Below are 19,264 nucleotides of genomic sequence, written 5' to 3'. Positions count from 1 at the left end.
ACTTTTTTCTTCAAAAAATTGCCTCCAAAATTAAGTTGTGTTTTATACTTAAATTTTTAATATGAAAATGTCCAGTGTTTTTAAAATTCCTGCCAGTCTTAACAATGGCCTATAAAAAAATGCCACATGAAACATATATCTATCAGGCAACATTGGTGTAAACTGGCAGCAGCAGTGCACTGATCAACAGTCATGATTTGTAGGGATTCATAAGCTTGCTAACACTTTCTCCTTCCCGCATCGCCATCACAAACCCAGAACGCTGTCCAGCCTGTGATGCACCATTGCAGTGTACGGTGCCAGTGAACTTGAATTGAAAGTGATTTGTGTTATTGCTAAGAATATAATATTTTTGGTGGTAGCTAATTTCATATTAAAAAAAGAAAAGTATTCATGTGATGCAGGCTGTAAATTGAAAGTAATAACATATGGAAGAAAACATGGAAACAGTGCAGCTGAGCGACATTTTGTTTGGCCCTCCACCAACAGAAGGGGGCGTGGGGGATTAAGAAAAAAAAAAGATATTCGGGGTTGGCAGTCTAATGAAGAACTGGAAAAAAATGAGGAAGACTAAATGTGCAAATAGAGGACTGAATGCAAGATGGCCAAAAACTAGAAGAAGACGTATTGAAATGGATTCAAGCACACTGTCAAAATGCCATTGGAATTAATACAAAAATGATTCATTTACACACTTTTAAGCTAGTGCTACGGTGGAACTTAACAGACTTTAATGGTGGAACTTAATAGACTTCAATGGTGGAGTTTGTTGATGTTACAGGTTTATGAAATGTCATGGACTTAGCATGCAAACCAAAAGCAGAATTTCTCAGAAAATGCCATAAGACTATTGAGAGAAACGAATATCTTTTCACCACTTTATTTTTCAACATTGAAAGAAAACCGGTGTGGAACTAAACCAAATAATGCATGTGGGCAAAATTCCTCTGACATTTTATGTGCCAAGTAACAGAACTGTTGCTGTGAAAGGTTCTAGAACTATTATGTAAAAACTAGTGGGCATGAAAAAACAACTACACTGTTGTCTTTTCATATTGTGCTGATGGTACTGTGCTTAATTTAGTGATGATCTTCAAGTGTGAAACAATGCCAGAACCTTCTGAAATACGACCAGGTGTTGTTGTTCACATACATGACAAAGGCTGGATGGACGAGGCTGGTATGAAATTATAGATTAACTCGTTGTGGAAGAGAAGGAAAGGTGCTTTATTGAAGAAGAGTTCTCTTCTTTTCATAGATCAGTTTAATAGTAATTTGAAAAATTTCGTAAGAGAGAAATTGACGCAGAGAAATACATGCTGTTATTCCGGGAGGACTTACATCACAATCGCAACCTCTCGATGTCTCAATAAAGAAGCCATTTAAAGTGCATAAGAGAGAGGAATGGAACAAAAGGATGATGAATGAAATCCAACAGGTATTCACACTGAAGGAAGCTTTTAAATGACCTTCACTCAAACAAGTGTGTCAGTGGATAAAACGGTCTTGGTCTAGAGTGAGAGAAGACATCATTGTTATGAAAATCTTGCAAGAAGTGCAGCATAAGTAACGCTCACAGTGGAGGTGAAGACCATCTTATACAGGGTGTTACAAAAAGGTACGGCCAAACTTTCAGGAAACGTTCCTCACACACGAATAAAGAAAAGATGTTATGTGGACATGTGTCCGGAAACGCTTAATTTCCATGTTAGAGCTCATTTTAGTTTTGTCAGTATGTTCTTCCACCTACGCTCAATGGAGCACGTTATCATGATTTCATACGGGATACTCTGTCTGTGCTGCTAGAACATGTGCCTTTACAAGTACTACACAACATGTGGTTCATGCACGATGGAGCTCCTGCACATTTCAGTCGAAGTGTTTGTACGCTTCTCAACAACAGGGTGGCCGATGGATTGGTAGAGGCGGACCAATTCCATAGCCTCCATGCTCTCCTGACCTCAACCCTCTTGACTTTCATTTATGGGGGCATTTGAAAGCTCTTGTCTACGCAACCCCGGTACCAAATGTAGAGGCTCTTCGTGCTCGTATTGTGGATGGCTGTGATACAATACGCCATTCTCCAGGGCTGCATCAGCGCATCAGGGATTCCATGCGACGGAGGGCGGATGCATGTATCCTCGCTAACGGAGGACGTTTTGAACATTTCCTGTAACAAAGTGTTTGAAGTCACGCTGGTACGTTCTGTTGCTGTGTGTTTCCATTCCATGATTAATGTGATTTGAAGGGAAGTAATAAAATGAGCTCTAACATGGAAAGTAAGCGTTTCCGGACTCATGTCTACATAACATATTTTCTTTCTTTGTGTGTGAGGAATGTTTCCTGTAAGTTTGGCCATACCTTTTTGTAACACCCTGTATATGAAGGGGTCGATGAGGAAGAAGAAGAAGAAAGTTCAGATGACTATTTTTAGTGATTTTACAGGTCAGTTTGGTTTTATAAACTAAGAATTTTTTTTTAGCCTGGTTTTTCAGTCTAGTAATAAAAATGGCAAAAATGTTTTGTATTCTAAAAAAAATTGATTGAAAATTAAACTGCATCTTATAGCCCATAGAACACAGTATGTAAACTTTATACAAATATTAGTAGTTTATTGCAAATTAAAGTGAATAACTTCAACATACATTGATGGAAAAAATACATCACCATAAACAAAAGCTCGTAGGCACATTTCTACATTTGAAAGGTGTTGTCTATTCGGATTTCGTACGAGTCGCATAAGCGTGGTGTCAGTAGCGTCTCTAAAAGGACGCAAATCGGGTTTGGTTTAAATACAACCCATAAACATCTTGAGCATTAGTTAACTTTGAGACTGGACATGGTGAGCTGATATTAGTCGAGAATGCCTTTAAGGTGACAAACATGACAGTATCAACTCTTATTGAGTTTGAATGAGATCACATTATAGGGATACGAGAAGGTGGATGTGCCTTCTGCAATACTGTAGAGAGACTTTGCAGGACTGCAGCCACTGTACATGATTACTGGCAGTGGTGGTTACTAGAATGTGCTATCACAAGAAGACCGGATTGCAGGAGGCCACATGGCACTGCTAAGAGGGGAGACCACTGTGTTTGGCTTATGGCTCTGGGGCATCGTTCTGGGACAGCAGCAGCAATTTGAGCAACAGTTGACACTACAGTGACACAATAAGCTGTTAGAAATTAGCTACTTCAAGGACAGCTCTGTTGATTGAGACAGTGTATAAAGCAATAGACAATATTCCAGAATGAGATTTTTCACTCTGCAGCGGAGTGTGCGCTGATATGAAACTTCCTGGCAGATTAAAACTGTTTGCCCGACCGAGACTCGAACTCGGGACCTTTGCCTTTTGCAGGCAAGTGCTCTACCAACTGAGCTACCCAAGCATGACTCACGCCTAGTACTCACAGCTTTACTTCTGCCAGTACCTCGTCTCCTACCTTCCAAACTTTACAGAAGCTCTCCTGCAAACCTTGCAGAACTAGCACTCCTGAAAGAAAGGATACTGCGGAGACATGGCTTAGCCACAGCCTGGGGGATGTTTCCAGAATGAGATTTTCACTCTGCAGCGGAGTGTGCGCTGATATGAAACTTCCTGGCAGTACCGCGCGTGAGTCGTGCTGCGGTAGCTCAGATGGTAGAGCACTTGCCCGCGAAAGGCAAAGGTCCCGAGTTCGAGTCTCGGTCGGGCACACAGTTTTAATCTGCCACGAAGTTTCATATCAGCGCACACTCCACTGCAGAGTGAAAATCTCATTCTGGAAACATCCCTCAGGCGGTGGCTAAGCCATGTCTCCGCAGTATCCTTTCTTTCAGGAGTGCTAGTTCTGCAAGGTTCGCAGGAGAGCTTCTGTAAAGTTTGGAAGGTAGGAGACAAGGTACTGGCAGAAGTAAAGCTGTGAGCACCGGGCGTGAGTCATGCTTCAGTAGCTCAGATGGTAGAGCACTTGCCCGCGAAAGGCAAAGGTCCCGAGTTCGAGTCTCGGTTGGGCACACAGTTTTAATCTGCCAGGAAGTTTCAATAGACAATATTACTATTAATGCCTCTAACTACGTAGGTGTTCAAGTCACCCTGCATGGTCCATGAGTGTTCTGTGGTGGAGTTCTTAACTTTACCATTACCAATAATGATACCCTGCAGCAAGGTAATGGATGGGTAACCTTGGCTCTCATCCATGGACCTAAAGTTGACAGAGTTGCAGGGCTTGAAAGTCATAACAGCCGTGACGTCATCGCATACCGGACATTTTACGTCGCAGAGGTCTACAATAGAGACATGGGTAAATCATATTACCTGCCATCAATGCTGTCCGTCTGAGGACCAGGAATCATCGTAAAATAAATGAATCCGAATCTGTGTCAGTGTGTGTTAAAGGTGCTGACAATTGCAAAAAAAATTAAACTCGTCGGTGACCTTACCCATTATTATAGAAATTAAATAAAATCTCCCTCTTCCCTACTCCTTACCACAAAAAATTATTAATTATAATATTCCATCAGCCACATGCGAGATACTCTGAGTGAGCACTGACCTTGGTCGTTATGCAGTAGCTTATCGCTCTTTGTTTACAAACATGACAAGCCAAATGAGACATGTTGTGTGTATTCCACTGACTCCAAACCACCACCATTTGCGACTTCAGTGGTGTCGAGCGAGAGCTTATTGGAGGGGAGGGTGAAGGTATGTTGTGTTTCCTGATGGAAGCTGGTTCTGCCTTGGTGCCATTGATGGTGTGTGTTGAGTTGAGGGCCTGCAACCAACCTGTTTGCATGCTAGATGCACTGGACCTACAGCTGGAGTTATGGTCTGGAGTGCTATTTAGTATCACAGTAGAAGCACTCTCATGGTTATCCCATGCACTCTGATTGCTAAATTGTATGTAAATTTGATGATTCAACATGTGCTGCCATTCATGAACAGTCTTCCAGTGAGTGTTTTCCAACAGCATAATGCTAACCCTTGTACCTTTATTGTAATCCAATAAGCTCTACAGGGTGTCAACATGTTGCCTTGGCGTGCCAGATCCCATAACTGTCTCCAATCGAGCAGATGTGGGACAAAAATTCTGGCATCATCCACAAACAGCATTAACCGTCCCTCTACTGACTGACCAAGTGCAACAGGCGTGGAACTTCATCCCACAAACTGACATCCGGGACCTGTACAACACAATGCATGCACATATGCATGCTTGCATTTAACATTCTGGCAGTTATGCTGGTTATTAATGTACCAGCATTTCACATCACTTGGGACAGAAAGCCTGCCAAACCGGTTGTCAGGATCAGCATTCAGCATGAGCTCATGGCATCTGACATTGTGGTCCATCTGATGAAGCAACACGGACAGCAACCTAGGAGGGCAGAGTATTCCCAGAACGGCACGCGAGAGACATGGCCATGGCCACCACCATCACAGCGCAGAGTTTCTGATGGGGCATGCCTTCCACACCATTGGTGGCAACCTGCTTACTAGAAGTCACTGGAATGGACACAGAGCTGATGCAGTGAATTATGCCAGCCTGAGCCAGCTGCTGTATTCAGCACATTCTTTGCCAGCTTGCTAATCCACCAGCCAGTGCCAAAGATGCAGTGACAAGATGTATTCATAGAAATAAAATTTAATACAGGTTTATCAGCCTTCAGCCTGACAAACAATGTTTCCAGCCCTGGAGTAGGCAACCTGTACAAAACCAACAAGAAAGGTGAGCAGTAGTGGAACAATGTAAAGGACCTACACCAGCCACTTGCCACAGCAGATGTATAGAAAAACCCTGCACTTGTGGTCAAGTGTTCATAGGAACAACAAAAATAAGCATTATCACTTACCTTAAGGAACCCAAGAGCAATTGCCACCTGGGAAATGTGGATAAATCAGCAGTAGCAAATTATGCACTGAGAATGGGAAACCACCAGATTTGTTTCTTTGATACTGTAGTTTTATCAGGGTGTAATCATTACTTTTTTAGGATGTACAGTGAGGCCGTAGAAATTCAGAAGCACAAAAACAATTTAATAGTAAAGGAGTAAGGTAGAAGTTAGGCAAGGTGTGGGCTTCAGTGTTAAATGAAGCAAACAGCACAAACTCTTCCCCACTACAAGCCCCGTAACATTCATTGGCATGATTCTGCGATCTTAGGAAATGACCTGATGATGTTATGAACCAACTGTTGCTTAGTTTGAGTCTTTAACTTCTGTCTGAGTCATTAAAGCCTCCAATGATGCCTCTAGCATTGGAAGACGAAACATTAGGCTGAGAATTATAACAAATATCACCAATAATGCTCAACTCTTATTTTCAGATGTTCCTTTACAAAGGAAAATCCAGGATTACTACTGCAATTTTAAGTCTTGTATCACTGAAAAGAAGAATGAAATAGATATTGGTTTCACAAGCTGAGACATTGTCACGAATAAAACAGTGACCCGTATATACAATAAGTTTCATTTAATTTATGTTTATGGTCACAAACTTTTTGTTAACAGATTACCAGTTTCAGTCTATAATGACCATCATCAGATACTGTTTTATAAAAACAAAGTACAAGGTGAGTCAAATGAAAACCTTAAATTTATAACAACAAATTGAAATTTTGCGCCGTTATCCTGTAAGTTGGTAAGCATGCTTCAAACAGTGTGCAGAATGGCTTGTAGGTGGCAGCATAGTGCAGATGGACACATACTGTCGCAGTATCAGTATAAAGATGGCCGCCTCACTTGCGACTTGCACCAGGGAAGAATAGCATGCTGTTATTCGGTTTTTGTGTAGTGAAGGTGTGAAACCTATTGAAATTCATCGACGAATGAAGGTTCAGTATGGTGGTGCATGTTTGTCACAGCAGCAAGTCTACAAATGGAGTAGGAAGTTCGCAAATGGTGTGACTTCAGTGGAAGATGCTCCTCGTCCAGGTCAGGCGCAAAAAGTTGTGACTCCACAGAACATTGCAGCAGTTGAAGCCATAGTGAAGGAAAACTGCTGAGTGACACTGAATGACATTGCAGCATGTTTACAAATTAGTCATGGGTCAACACGCCACATTGTGCATGATGTGCTCCAGTTTCACAAAGTGTCTGCAAAACAGGTGCCATGGTAGCTGACTCCTGAAATGAGGGAACGACTTGTTGATACTTGTGAAGAACTTCTTCGGTACTTTGAACGAGAAGGTGATGGCTTCCTTGCAAAAATCTTTACTGGGGACGAAACCTGGGTTCACTTCCACCAACCGGAAACGAAGAGAGCCAGCAGGGAATGGCGCCATTCCTCATCACCGAAACCAAAGAAGTTTCGAACAGAACCAACAGCAGGGAAGGTTATGCTGACTCTCTTTTGGGTCAAAAAAGCCATCATTTTGGAGCATTACATGCCTAGAGGGACCACTGTCACCAGTGCATCATGCACAGATCTCCTAAAAAATCATCTGCAACCTGCAATCAAATCAAAGTGACATGGATTGCTGTTAGCAGGTGTCCTTTTGCAACATGACAATGCAAGGCCCCACACTGCCCACACAACAGTTGCAACAATCACAGACTTGCATTTTGAGTGTCTTCCTCATCCACCATACTCACCAGACCTTGCCCCAAGTGATTTCCATGTGTTTGGACCACTCAAAGATGCAATGGTAGGAAAGAAGTTCCGTTTTGATGAAGAGGCATGCCACGTGGTGCATGAGTGGTTGCGCGGACTACCAAAAGAATTTTTTTCTAAAGGAAGTTATGCACTTTGTAAGCGCTGGAGGACTTGCATTGAGTGTGGGGGAGATTATGTTGAAAAGTGATACAGCTTTGTACCACTTCTGCACAATAAGTAATACTTAAAAAAATATTTAAGGTTTTCATTTGACTCACCCTCGTACATTAGGACTTTGTTTTTATAAAACAGATCTGATTGTTGTAACAGCCAAGTAACTACCTACTGTGTGAATGATGGGTGTATGGAAAGCAGATGTAAGTCTTAAGTCTGTAAATAGTGGAAGTTTAATTTTAAATCTTGTACATAATCTGACTGTTCTTAACAGAGGATCACTGAAATGAATAATTTACTTTAATTTTTGACAATATTTGGTTGTAATAGCCAAGAAACTAGCAAATGTCTGAATGATGGATTTAATGAAAGCAGTTGTAAGTATTAAACCTGTAAATATTAGAAGTTTAAATTTAATTCATGTACATAAATTTACTGTTTATTGACTGAGCATCATTAAAATTAATGAAACTCAAGTTTTCTAATTACATTTTTGTAATGTGTTTATCTGACATGTTCCACACCCAGGAGGATTCCCTCTTTTATGAGTCTATGGAATGAATAATTAATCTAATATAATCTAATCTGATCTGATGATGGTCATTGTAGACCAAACCCGGTAATCTGTTAACAAAATGTTTGTGACCATAAATGAAAATTAAAGGAAACTTATAGATATTGGTGTCAGTGGCATTGAGAAATGAATGAAATCACTAAAATTCGCTAAGCTCCAGGGCCTGATGGAATTCCTGCCATATTCTGTACTGAATTTGCAGCTGAGTAAGCATATCTTTTTAACTGTTATATTCCTCAAACAAAAAAACTATGACTATGAATTAGAAAAGAGAATAGGTGACACTCATCTACAAGAATGGTGGCAGAAGTGATTTCAAAACTACCATCCAGTATCCTTGGCATCCACTTGTCATAGAATCTTAGAACATATTCTAAGTTCAAACGTAATGAGGTATCTCCAACAGAATGATCTACTCCAAGCCAGCCAGCATGGACTCCAAAAACATCAATCAGGTGGAACCCAACTCATTATTTTCTGACTTGACATACTGAAAGCCATTCATCAAGGCAAACAGATAGATGCAGTATTTCTTGATTTCTGAAAAGTTTTACTCAGTATGACCTCTATGCTTATTATCAAAAGTAACATCAAAAGGGGCATCAAGTGAAATTTGTTATTGGATTGAATTTTTTTTGGTAGGGAGAAGGCAGCAAGTTATCTTGGATGGAGACCCATCAACAGACAGAAGTAACTTCAGGTGCGCCCCAGGGAAGTGTGTACGAGGTCTTGCTGTTTGTGTTGTATATTAATGACTTTGTGGACAGTATTACTAGTAACCTCAGACTCTTTGCAGATGATGCAGTTATCTATAATGAAATACTGTCTGAAAGCAGCTATACAAGTATTCAGTCAGATGTTGATAAGATTTCAAAGTGGTGCAAAGATTAGCACCTTGCTTTAAATGTTCTGAAATGTAAAACTGTGCATCTCATAAAATAAAAAAAAAAGTAGTATCCCATGACTATAATATTAAAGAGTCACAGAAGGAATCATTCAACTCATACAGTTACCTGGATATAATTACTTTCGAGGGATTTGGAATGGAATGATCACATAGGTTCAGTCGTGGGTGAAACAGATGGCAGACAGTGGTTCATTGGTAGAATATTAGGGAAATGCAATGAGTCTGTCATGGAGACTGCATACAAAACACTTATCTGACCCGTCCTACAATATTTCTCAAGTATGTGGGACTTATACCATATCGGACTAACAGAGGAGACTGTATAGATACAACGAAGGTCAATGCAAATAGTCACGCGTTTGTTTGACCCCTGGGAGATTGCCATGAAGATAATAAAAGAACTGAACTGGCAGATGTCTCAAGCTAGACACAAACTATCCTGCGAAAACCTACTTAGAAAGCTTCTAGAACCAATTTTAAGTGATGAGTGTAGGAATGTGTTACAGCCCCCTACATATCACCATAGGGACCACAAAGACAAGATTTAGACTAATTACAACATGCACAGCTATCATGCTTTCTGTGCTCCATATGTCAATGGAATGTGAAGGAGCCCTAATAACTGGTAAATAGGACCTACCCTCTTCCATGTACTTCACAGTCACTGCAGAGCGTAGGGTTCGCAAAACGTTTTAAGGGGTTCGCCAAAACTCTTTTCCGTGGTTGTGTGTTTCGATGTTAGGCCTATTACTGTTTCCTTAGTTTGTGAGGCATTGTCATGTCTGTGAAAGCAACAATGAGTCTAAAAAGTGTTTGGTGCTATGATAATAATAGTTATTACTATTATTGTTATTATTATCATTATTTTAAAATTAAATAAACCTATAATACCCCTTGTGAAATATGTCTACATTATTTTCAAAGTAAATTAATATTTATCACGAATGCTTGATTTACAGTTATGTAACAACACTGGGAATGCATTTGATATCGCTACAGTGGCAGTTTAGTCTGCCAGATTCTTTGTATTCTAACAATACTAGCAACAGTACCCCAACCCCTCTAAGGAGTGGTTACATGGCTGTCAGGCCTTTAACTTTCAACAATAGCCTGCTTCTTCTTTCCATGTGGCAAATGCAGTAAGTTGTCTGTTGTGTATCAGAATTGTTTCTATTCTCATTAAAATGAATAACTAGTTGAAAAGTGGAAGTTTGGAAGGGAAACAGGGTTTATCAAAATTACAAGAAAGTGTCGTGTCAACAGGTCATTTGGCTTCTAGTGATGTGTGTCAGTCCAATGAAAGGGAAGCGTGTGTAACACAAAGAAGGTATGATCATAATTACAATAGGTTTGAATTTTCATATAAAGTGACAATGGCTGTCAAGACCACAGTGAGTTGTTTGTGGCAACATTCTTGCTAACAGTAGTCTGATAACTTATCTACTTGAATGCCATTTACAACTAAACTTCCCCACCCACATAAACTAATCTGCTGATTTTATACATGGAAATCTAATGAGTGGAAAAATGAACCGGCCAGAGTGACCGAGCGGTTCTAGGCACTACAGTCTGGAACCGCACGACCATTACAGTCACAGGTTCGAATCCTGCCTCAGGCATGGATGTGTGTGATGTCCTTAGGTTAGTTAGGTTTAAGTAGTTCTAAGGGACTGATGACCTTAGATGTTAAGTCCCATAGTGCTCAGAGCCATTTGAACCATTTTTGGAAAAATAATTTATCTAATTTTGTATCCACTGCAAAGATTGACAATGAAAATGCTCTTGAAGTGTTGTGTCACATCAGCTACAGAATTGCTAAAACTGCAAAACCTCATTCAGAAGCTGAAGATTTAGTGGTGCCATGTATAAATGATTTAGTACAGTGCATGCTTGGAGAATATTTCAGAAAAAAGGTCAGTGTGGTACCATGTGCCAGTCCTTCTTTTCAGTTCACCACTGATGTTGCCAATTTAGCCATTTTATTACTTTTTTGTCTTTTATATTAGTGGGGAGTTTGTAGAAGAGAAGCTACCATTCTGCAGACCCTTAAAAGAAAGAGCTACAGGAGGAGATATATTTAAGTTAATTGACACATACTTCCATGAAAATTCAATAGACTGGACTTGCTGTGTTGACACTTGTTCAGGTGGTGCAAAATCTGTGACAGGGTTCTGTGCTGCGTGTGTTGACAAAGTGAAATTGGTAGCATCGAACGCTTTTTAGACTCTTTGTTGCTTTCACAGACATGCTCTTGTTTCTAAGTGCTTGTCTGGTCGTTTGAAATCTGTGATGGACATTGCAGTGAAAATAATTAATATTAATTAAGGCTTGCCATACAAATTCCCCCATCTTTGCATTGCTTTGTGAGGAAATGTGTTTATTGTCTCTCACTGAAGTTAGGTGGCGGTCTCAAGGTAGAATGTTTCCAGACTGTATGAGCTTAAAGATGAAGTTTATGTTTTTCTCACCAGCCGTGCCTTTCACAAAGCAAAGTGCATGGAACATGAAATCTGAATCTACATCTACATGGATACTCTGCAAATCGCACTTATGTGCCTGGCAGAGGGTTCATCAAACAACTTTCACAATAATTCTCTATTATTCCAATCTTGAACAGCTCTTGGGAAAAACAAACTCTATATCTTTCCGTGCGTGCTCTGATTTCCCTTATTTTACTATGGTGATTGTTTCTCCCTATGTAGGTCAGCATAAACAAAATATTTTTTGGGGGAGAAATTTGGTGATTGAAATTTCATGAGAAAATCCCTCTGCAACAAGAAATGCCTTTGTTTTAATGATGTCCTGTATCATGTCTGTGATGCTGTGTCACCCATTTTGGGATAATACAAAACATGCTGCTCTTCTTTGAATTTTCTTGATGTACTCCATTAATCCTATTTGGTAAGGATCATAGACCACACAGCAGTACTCCTAAAGAGGACGAACAAGCATTGTGTAGGCAGTTTCTGTAGTAGATCTGTTACATTTTCTGCCAATAAAACAGTCTTTGGCTTGCCTTCCCCACAACATTTTCTATTTGTTATTTCCAATTTAAATTGTTCATAATTGTAATTCCTAGGTATTTAGTTGAATTTACAGCCTTTAGATTTCATTGTTTTGTGGTGAAACCGAATTTTAATGGATTCCTTTTAGTGCTCATGTGAATGACCTCACACTTTTCATTATTTAGGATCAACTGCCAATTTTCGCATCATTCAGATATCTTTTCTGAATAGTGTTGCAATTTGTTTTGGTCTGGCTTCAGATTTTAGCTTATTTGGTAGATATTTTCTCAGAAATTAGCAGCCTTTAACTTATCTTGATACGGGCAAGTCTTCAGGTCCAGATTGTATACCGATTAGGTTCCTTTCAGATTACGCTGATACAATAGCTCCTTACTTAGCAATCATATACAACCGCTTGCTCACCGATAGATCTGTACCTACAGATTGGAAAATTGCGCAGGTTGCACCAGTATTTAAGAAGGGTAGTAGGAGTAATCCATCGAACTACAGACCTATATTATTGACGTCGGTTTGCAGTAGGGTTTTGGAGCATATACTGTATTCAAACATTATGAATCACCTCAAAGGGAATGATCTATTGATACGTAATCAGCATGGTTTCAGAAAACATCGTTCTTGTGCAACGCAGCTAGCTCTTTATTCGTATGAAATAATGGCTGCTATCGACAGGGGATCTCAAGTGGATTCCATATTTCTAGATTTCCGGAAAGCTTTTGACACCGTTCCTCACAAGCGACTTCTAATCAAGCTGCGCGCCTATGGGGTATCGTCTCAGTTGTGCGACTGGATTCGTGATTTCCTGTCAGGAAGGTCGCAGTTCATAGTAATAGACGGCAAATCATCGAGTAAAACTGAAGTGATATCAGGTGTTCCCCAGAGAAGTGTCCTGGGACATCTGCTGTTCCTGATCTATATAAATGACCTGGGTGACAATATGAGCAGTTCTCTTGGGTTGTTCGCAGATGATGCTGTAATTTACTGTCTAGTAAGGTCATCCGAAGACCAGTATCAGTTGCAAAGCAATTTAGAAAAGATTGCTGTATGGTGTGGCAGTTGATGCTAAATAAGGAAAAGTGTGAGGTGATCCACATGAGTTCCAAAAGAAATCCGTTGGAATTCGATTACTCGATAAATAGTACAATTCTCAAGGCTGTCAATTCAACTAAGTACCTGGGTGTAAAAATTATGAACAACTTCAGTTGGAAAGACCACATAGATAATATTGTGGGGAAAGCGAGCCAAAGGTTGCATTTCATTGGCAGGACACTTAGAAGATGCAACAAGTCCACTAAAGAGACAGCTTACACTACACTCGTTCGTCCTCTGTTAGAATATTGCTGCGCGGTGTGGGATCCTTACCAGGTGGGATTGACAGAGGACATCGAAAGGGTGCAAAAAAGGGCAGCTTGTTTTGTATTGTCATGTAATAGGGGAGAGAGTGTGGCAGATATGATACGCGAGATGGGATGGAAGTCATTAAAGCAAAGACGCTTTTCGTCGCGGCGAGATCTATTTATGAAATTTCAGTCACCAACTTTCTCTTCCGAATGCGAAAATATTTTGTTGAGCCCATCCTACATAGGTAGGAATGATCATCAAAATAAAATAAGAGAAATCAGAGCTCGAACAGAAAGGTTTAGGTGTTCGTTTTTCTCGGGCGCTGTTCGGGAGTGGAATGGTAGAGAGATAGTATGATTGTGGTTTGATGAACCCTCTGCCAATCACTTAAATGTGAATTGCAGAGTAATCATGTAGATGTAGATGTAGATGTATCTCTCCAGGGGTTAAATATAAACATTTATATTGTGCAAGACCATATTGAATCATTCATTATAAAACTTAATTTTTGGGAAACTTGTTTCAATATGAATCAAACCGAGAGCTTTGATACCCTTCATGACTTCCTTGTGGAAAATTATCTCTTTTTGGACTAAAATGTCAAGAACATGGTTAAAGAACACTTGAAGGGGCTTGGAAAAACCTTCAGAGAATATTTCCCAGCTTTATCAAATAATAACAATTGGATTCGCAGTTCTTTTAGAATCCACATTAAGTGTAAATGAGAAAGAACAGCTTCTTGAAATGTCCACTGATTTTCAGTCACAGTACAACTATTTTTGGTTAAGTTTAAAGCAGTTCCAAGTGTTAGAAAATAAAGTCATAATGGTTTTATTACCCTTTTCATCCACATATTTTTGCAAAAGTCAGTTTCTTCATATGCCTATCTAAAAAATAAATGGAGAAACAGACTTTGTGCTTAAAATGATTTAAGACTTAATTTAACTTCTGTGGTCCCTGACTTCAAAGCTCTGTGCCATGGAAAATAGGCACAACCTTCTAGCTGAATTCCAAGGAATAGGTGGGTAATCACAATGAAAACTTAAATTTATTATTGCAACTAGGCCTACATGTTGTGTAACTTTTAAGCCATAATTAGAGTAACTCCAGGTTTTAACCACTAAGGTTAAAGTTAATTTAAGATTATTAAACTTTTTGCTGGGAATTAAATTTCATGCATGTGTGCTGTATATATAATCTCAAAGTCAGTGGTTCATCCAACTCAGATCATCGTAGAAGAGTTTGCAAGTTGAAAAAGGTTGGGAACCACTGATGAAGAAGATCTTTTTAAATATCTGTACAGTTTTGTTTCCGAACAATGCAATATCTTAGATAATTATATCATCAGCCAAAGACCTGAGTTTACTATTAACCAGTTGAGGAATGCTCTATTTGGACCACAAAAAGGTGAATATGCTTCTGCTTAAAAGACTCTGACTGAAAAGTGGTGTACCAGCTGCCTCATTCCATCTTCCTCAGCACCTTTAAAAATTTTCTCACACACTTCAGCATACAAACATATTCACATTCTTTTTAACATGCAACTTGCCTCTAACCCCACAAGCTTCCGTAGCCACAACTCACACCTATTAGTCTATCACTGTAAATTGCGTATACTCTTTCACTCCCACTTGCCCATTCTCATTCACTCATTCATTCAGCCCAACTCATTGTCATTATCTGTTTATGTCTCTTCATCACTGTCTCCTTGTTCACAGTTTTCCCTCAAAGAGGAAGAGCCCTAAATATTATCTGCATTTATCATAAATTAATTCTGTTTTTGAGTTTGCTAACAACCATAATTAACAGCAGAATGTTTTAGGAAACTAGTAATTTTTTCCGCAGCTTTTTGAGTTCCCTTAATAGAAATTTCATTTTTGTGTATCTGCGTCAGTTATTATAGGGAATTAGCAACTTTCTACATCAACAGACTGAAAGATAATCAGTTATTTGTTCACTGCCTTGTAATACATTGCACCAGCCAAAATGGTTGATATTCATAAGCAACTGGAAATCACCCTGACTACTGCTAAACGATTGGCAGCTGCTGCGAATCAGTCTGTTGGAAGAGCTCCCAGGACTCGTGTACACATGACACCTATACCAGAGGTACCTCAAGTACTATCCTCTCTTGTGGAACTGTCTCCTCTGCACAAATTACAGGATATGTCATTACCTGTTCACGTGAGTGCAAGTGGTGTGTCATTGTAGATCTAGGCACCCTGCACATGCTAGACTGGAATCATGGGGGACTTGGGATGTTGTACTGATCCCCCCCCCCCCCCCCCCCCCCCCCAACCAACAAGTTCAAGGTGCTGTCTTGCACTGAAACTGAGCCAGTGGGACTCACTTGACCTGTTTTAGGGAAACCTGTTTTGTCTGGTGTCAGAAGTAAGCAAACACAAAAGGGTAGGGGTCTATTAACTGTCAGCAGTTCAAATGTACGGTAAATGATGGTACCACTTAGGGAAATGGCAGAAAGGGACAGGAAAGGACACCAGTGTGTATGCCTGGGGACCTCATTCACCTGTGACAAGCTAGGTTGTGACTTCCTGGATTTGTGCCATAGTGTTGAGAACTGTACAGTTCCCCTAAGCAGGTCAGGTGTGCACTATGCATCAGAGGGTGCTATGCAGCTAGCTGACTGTGTGTGGGATGCACACAAGGTTTTTTTTAGATTAGGCGACCCTCCGTCCAATCCAGATAATGATAGCTGTAGGAAACGCAGAAATACCAGTGTAAGGTCAAAAGAAATGCCTCCCACAGATCAGAGTATAAAAATCCTAATGGTAAACTACTGAAGCATTTACAACATAGTGCCAGAGCTTGAAGCACTCATGAAAAGCAGTGAAGTTTGCTTAATACTAGGTACAGAAAGCTGGTTGAAACGTGAAATGGATACCAGTGAGATTTTGGGAAAAATTTGAGTTTATATCGAAAGGGTAGATAAATGGGAAATGGAGGTGGTGTGTTCATTGCAGTAGACAAGAAACTCAAATCCACCAAGGTAGAAATTGAAGCTCATGTTAGATTTTTTGGAAGACTCATTATCAGGGATTGGTATATAATGATTATGGGATCCTTCTGTCCCCCAACAGACTTGTCTCCTGATGTAACTAAAAACTTAAAACCTTAGTTCCCTTATACAGGAGTTCCCCAATCACACTGTAATCATCGATGTAGACTTTACTCATCCAACAGTTAATTGAGAAAATTACAGTTTTGTTTGTGGTGGGTGTGATAAGACGTCCTGTGAAACTTTACTTCATACCTTCTCTGAAAAAAATCTAGACTGGATAATTGGGAACCCCATTCATGATGAAAATATATTGGATCTAATGGCAACAAATAGACCTAATCTCTTTAGAATGTACACATCAAAATTGGTATTAGTGACCATGACACAGTTGTAGCAACAGTGATTACCAAAGTACAAAAGACAATTAAAACAAGGGGAAAGATATATATGTTCAGTAAACTAGATAAATAATCAGTAGTGTCATATCTCAATGATGAACTTGAAACTTTCATCACAGGGCAGAAGCATATAGCGGAACTCTGGCTCAAGTTTAAAAGAATAGTTGACCACACACTGGATAGATGTGTATCCAATAAAACAGTTCATAATGGTAGGGAACCTCCATGGTATACAGTCACTGTAAATAAACAGTAGATTACTGCATAATAGGTGTAAATCAATGCATAGGGCTAGATAGAGAGATGCTGAGTGAAATCTGGCTGTCAAGAGAGCAATACATGATTCCTTCAATGGCTACTGTAGTAGAATATTGTCAAGTGATATTTCACAGAACTCAAAGAAATTCTTTTGTATGTAAAGGTTGTTAGTGGCACCAAAGTTAGTGTCCAGTCCCTGGTGAATGAGATAGGATGAGGATAGCAAAGCAAAATCTGAAATGTTTAACACAGTTTTCAAAAGTTCCTTTACAAAGGAAAATCCAGGAGAATTGCCTGAATTTAATCCTCATCCCACTGACAAGATGAATGAAATAAATATTAGTGTCAGTGGTGTTGAGAAAAGCAGAGGTCATTAAAATTGAACAAATCTCCAGGCTCCGATGGGATCCTTGTCAGATTATATACTGAATTTGCAGCTGAGGCAGCCTGTCTGCTAACTATAATCTATCATAGTTCCTCCAAAGAAAAAACTGTGCCCAGTTCTTGGGTTAAGGCACAGGTCATACCTGTTTACAAGAAGGAATTGATCCACAAAACTACTGTCCAGTATCCTTGACAGCGATTTGTTGTAGAATCTTAGAACACATTCTGAGCTCAAACATAATTAGCTATCTTGAACAGAATGACCTTCTCAATGCCAACCAGCATGGATTTCAAAAACAGTGATCATGTGAAACCCAACTCGTACTTTTTTCACAAGACCTACTGAAAGCTTTGGGTCAAGGCAATCAAGTAGATGCTGTATTTCTTGATTTTCAAAAAGCAATTGACTCAGTACTGTACCTCCACTTATTGTCAAAAGTATGATCAAATGGGGTATCAAGTGAAATTTGTGACTGGATTGCGGACTTTTTGGTAGGGAGGACACAGCATGTCATTGTGGATGGAGAATCATCATCAGACGTTGAACTAACTTCAGGCGTACCCCGGAAAGTGCGTTGGGACCCTTGCTGTTCATATTGTATATTAATGACATTGCAGACAACATTAATAGTAAAATCAGGCTTTTTGCAAATGATGCAGTTGCCTATAATGAAGTACTACCTGAAAGAAAACCGAGCAAGGTGGCACAGTGGTTAGCACAGTAGACTCGCGTTCAGGAGGATAATGGTTCAGTCCTGTGTCTGGCCATCCTGATTTAGGTTTTCCATGATTTCCCTCTATTGATCCAGGCAAATACCGGGATGATTCCTTTGACAGGGCACGGCCGATTTCCTTCCCCGTCATTCCCTAATCTGATAAGACCGATGACCTCGCTGCTTGGTCTCTTCCCCCCAAACAACCCAACCCTGAAAGACGCTGCATAAATACTCAGTCATATCTCGATAAGATTTTAACATGGTGCAGAGATTGGCAATTTGCTCTAAATGTTCAGAAATGTAAAATTTCGCATTTCACAAAATGGAAAAATGTGGTATCCTATGACTATAATATCAGTGAGTCACTGTTGGAATTGGCCAACTTGCACAAATGGGTGTAACATTTTGCAGGGGTATGATCACATAGGTTCTGTCGTGGGTAAAACAGGCGGTAGACTTTGGTTCATTGGTAGAGTACTGTGGAAGTGCAGTCAGTCTACAAAAGAGATTGCTTACAAGTCACTCGTGCTCCAGGGACTAGAATATTGTTCAAATATGTGGGACCCATACCTAATAGGACTAACAGTGGATATTGTACATATACAGAGAAGGACAGTTTTTACTCTGTGGGGGAGTATCACAGAGATACTTAAGGAATGGAACTGGAATACTCTTCAAGATAGACATAAACTATACCAAGAAAGTCTGTTAACAAAGTTTCAAGAATCGTCTTTAAATGATTACTTTACGAATATACTGCAACCCCCTTTGTATCGCTTACATAAGGATCATGAGGATAAGAATAGAATAATTACTGCGCTCACAGAGGCATTCAAACATTCATTCTTCCTGCGCTCCATACGTGAATGGAACAGGAAGAAACCGTAGTAACTGGAC

The 19,264-nt window shown here is 39.8% G+C and overlaps 1 protein-coding gene and 1 non-coding gene across 3 annotated transcripts in view; one reads left to right on the top strand and one right to left on the bottom strand.

The window, feature by feature from the left end:
• The window catches only part of LOC126191235 (BLOC-1-related complex subunit 8 homolog), a 146,139-nt gene that overhangs the window by 50,086 nt on the left and 76,789 nt on the right, over positions 1-19,264 (top strand). The window lies entirely within an intron of this gene.
• On the bottom strand, positions 3,316-3,390 carry Trnal-caa (transfer RNA leucine (anticodon CAA)). Its single transcript has one exon. It is a non-coding gene; the product is annotated as a tRNA-Leu (tRNA).

Source organism: Schistocerca cancellata, chromosome 6 (assembly GCF_023864275.1).
Source record: "Schistocerca cancellata isolate TAMUIC-IGC-003103 chromosome 6, iqSchCanc2.1, whole genome shotgun sequence".
NCBI classification, from domain to species: Eukaryota; Metazoa; Arthropoda; class Insecta; order Orthoptera; family Acrididae; genus Schistocerca; species Schistocerca cancellata.
Note: the sequence above shows the minus strand (reverse complement) of the source record. Positions and strands in the feature narration are given on the sequence as shown.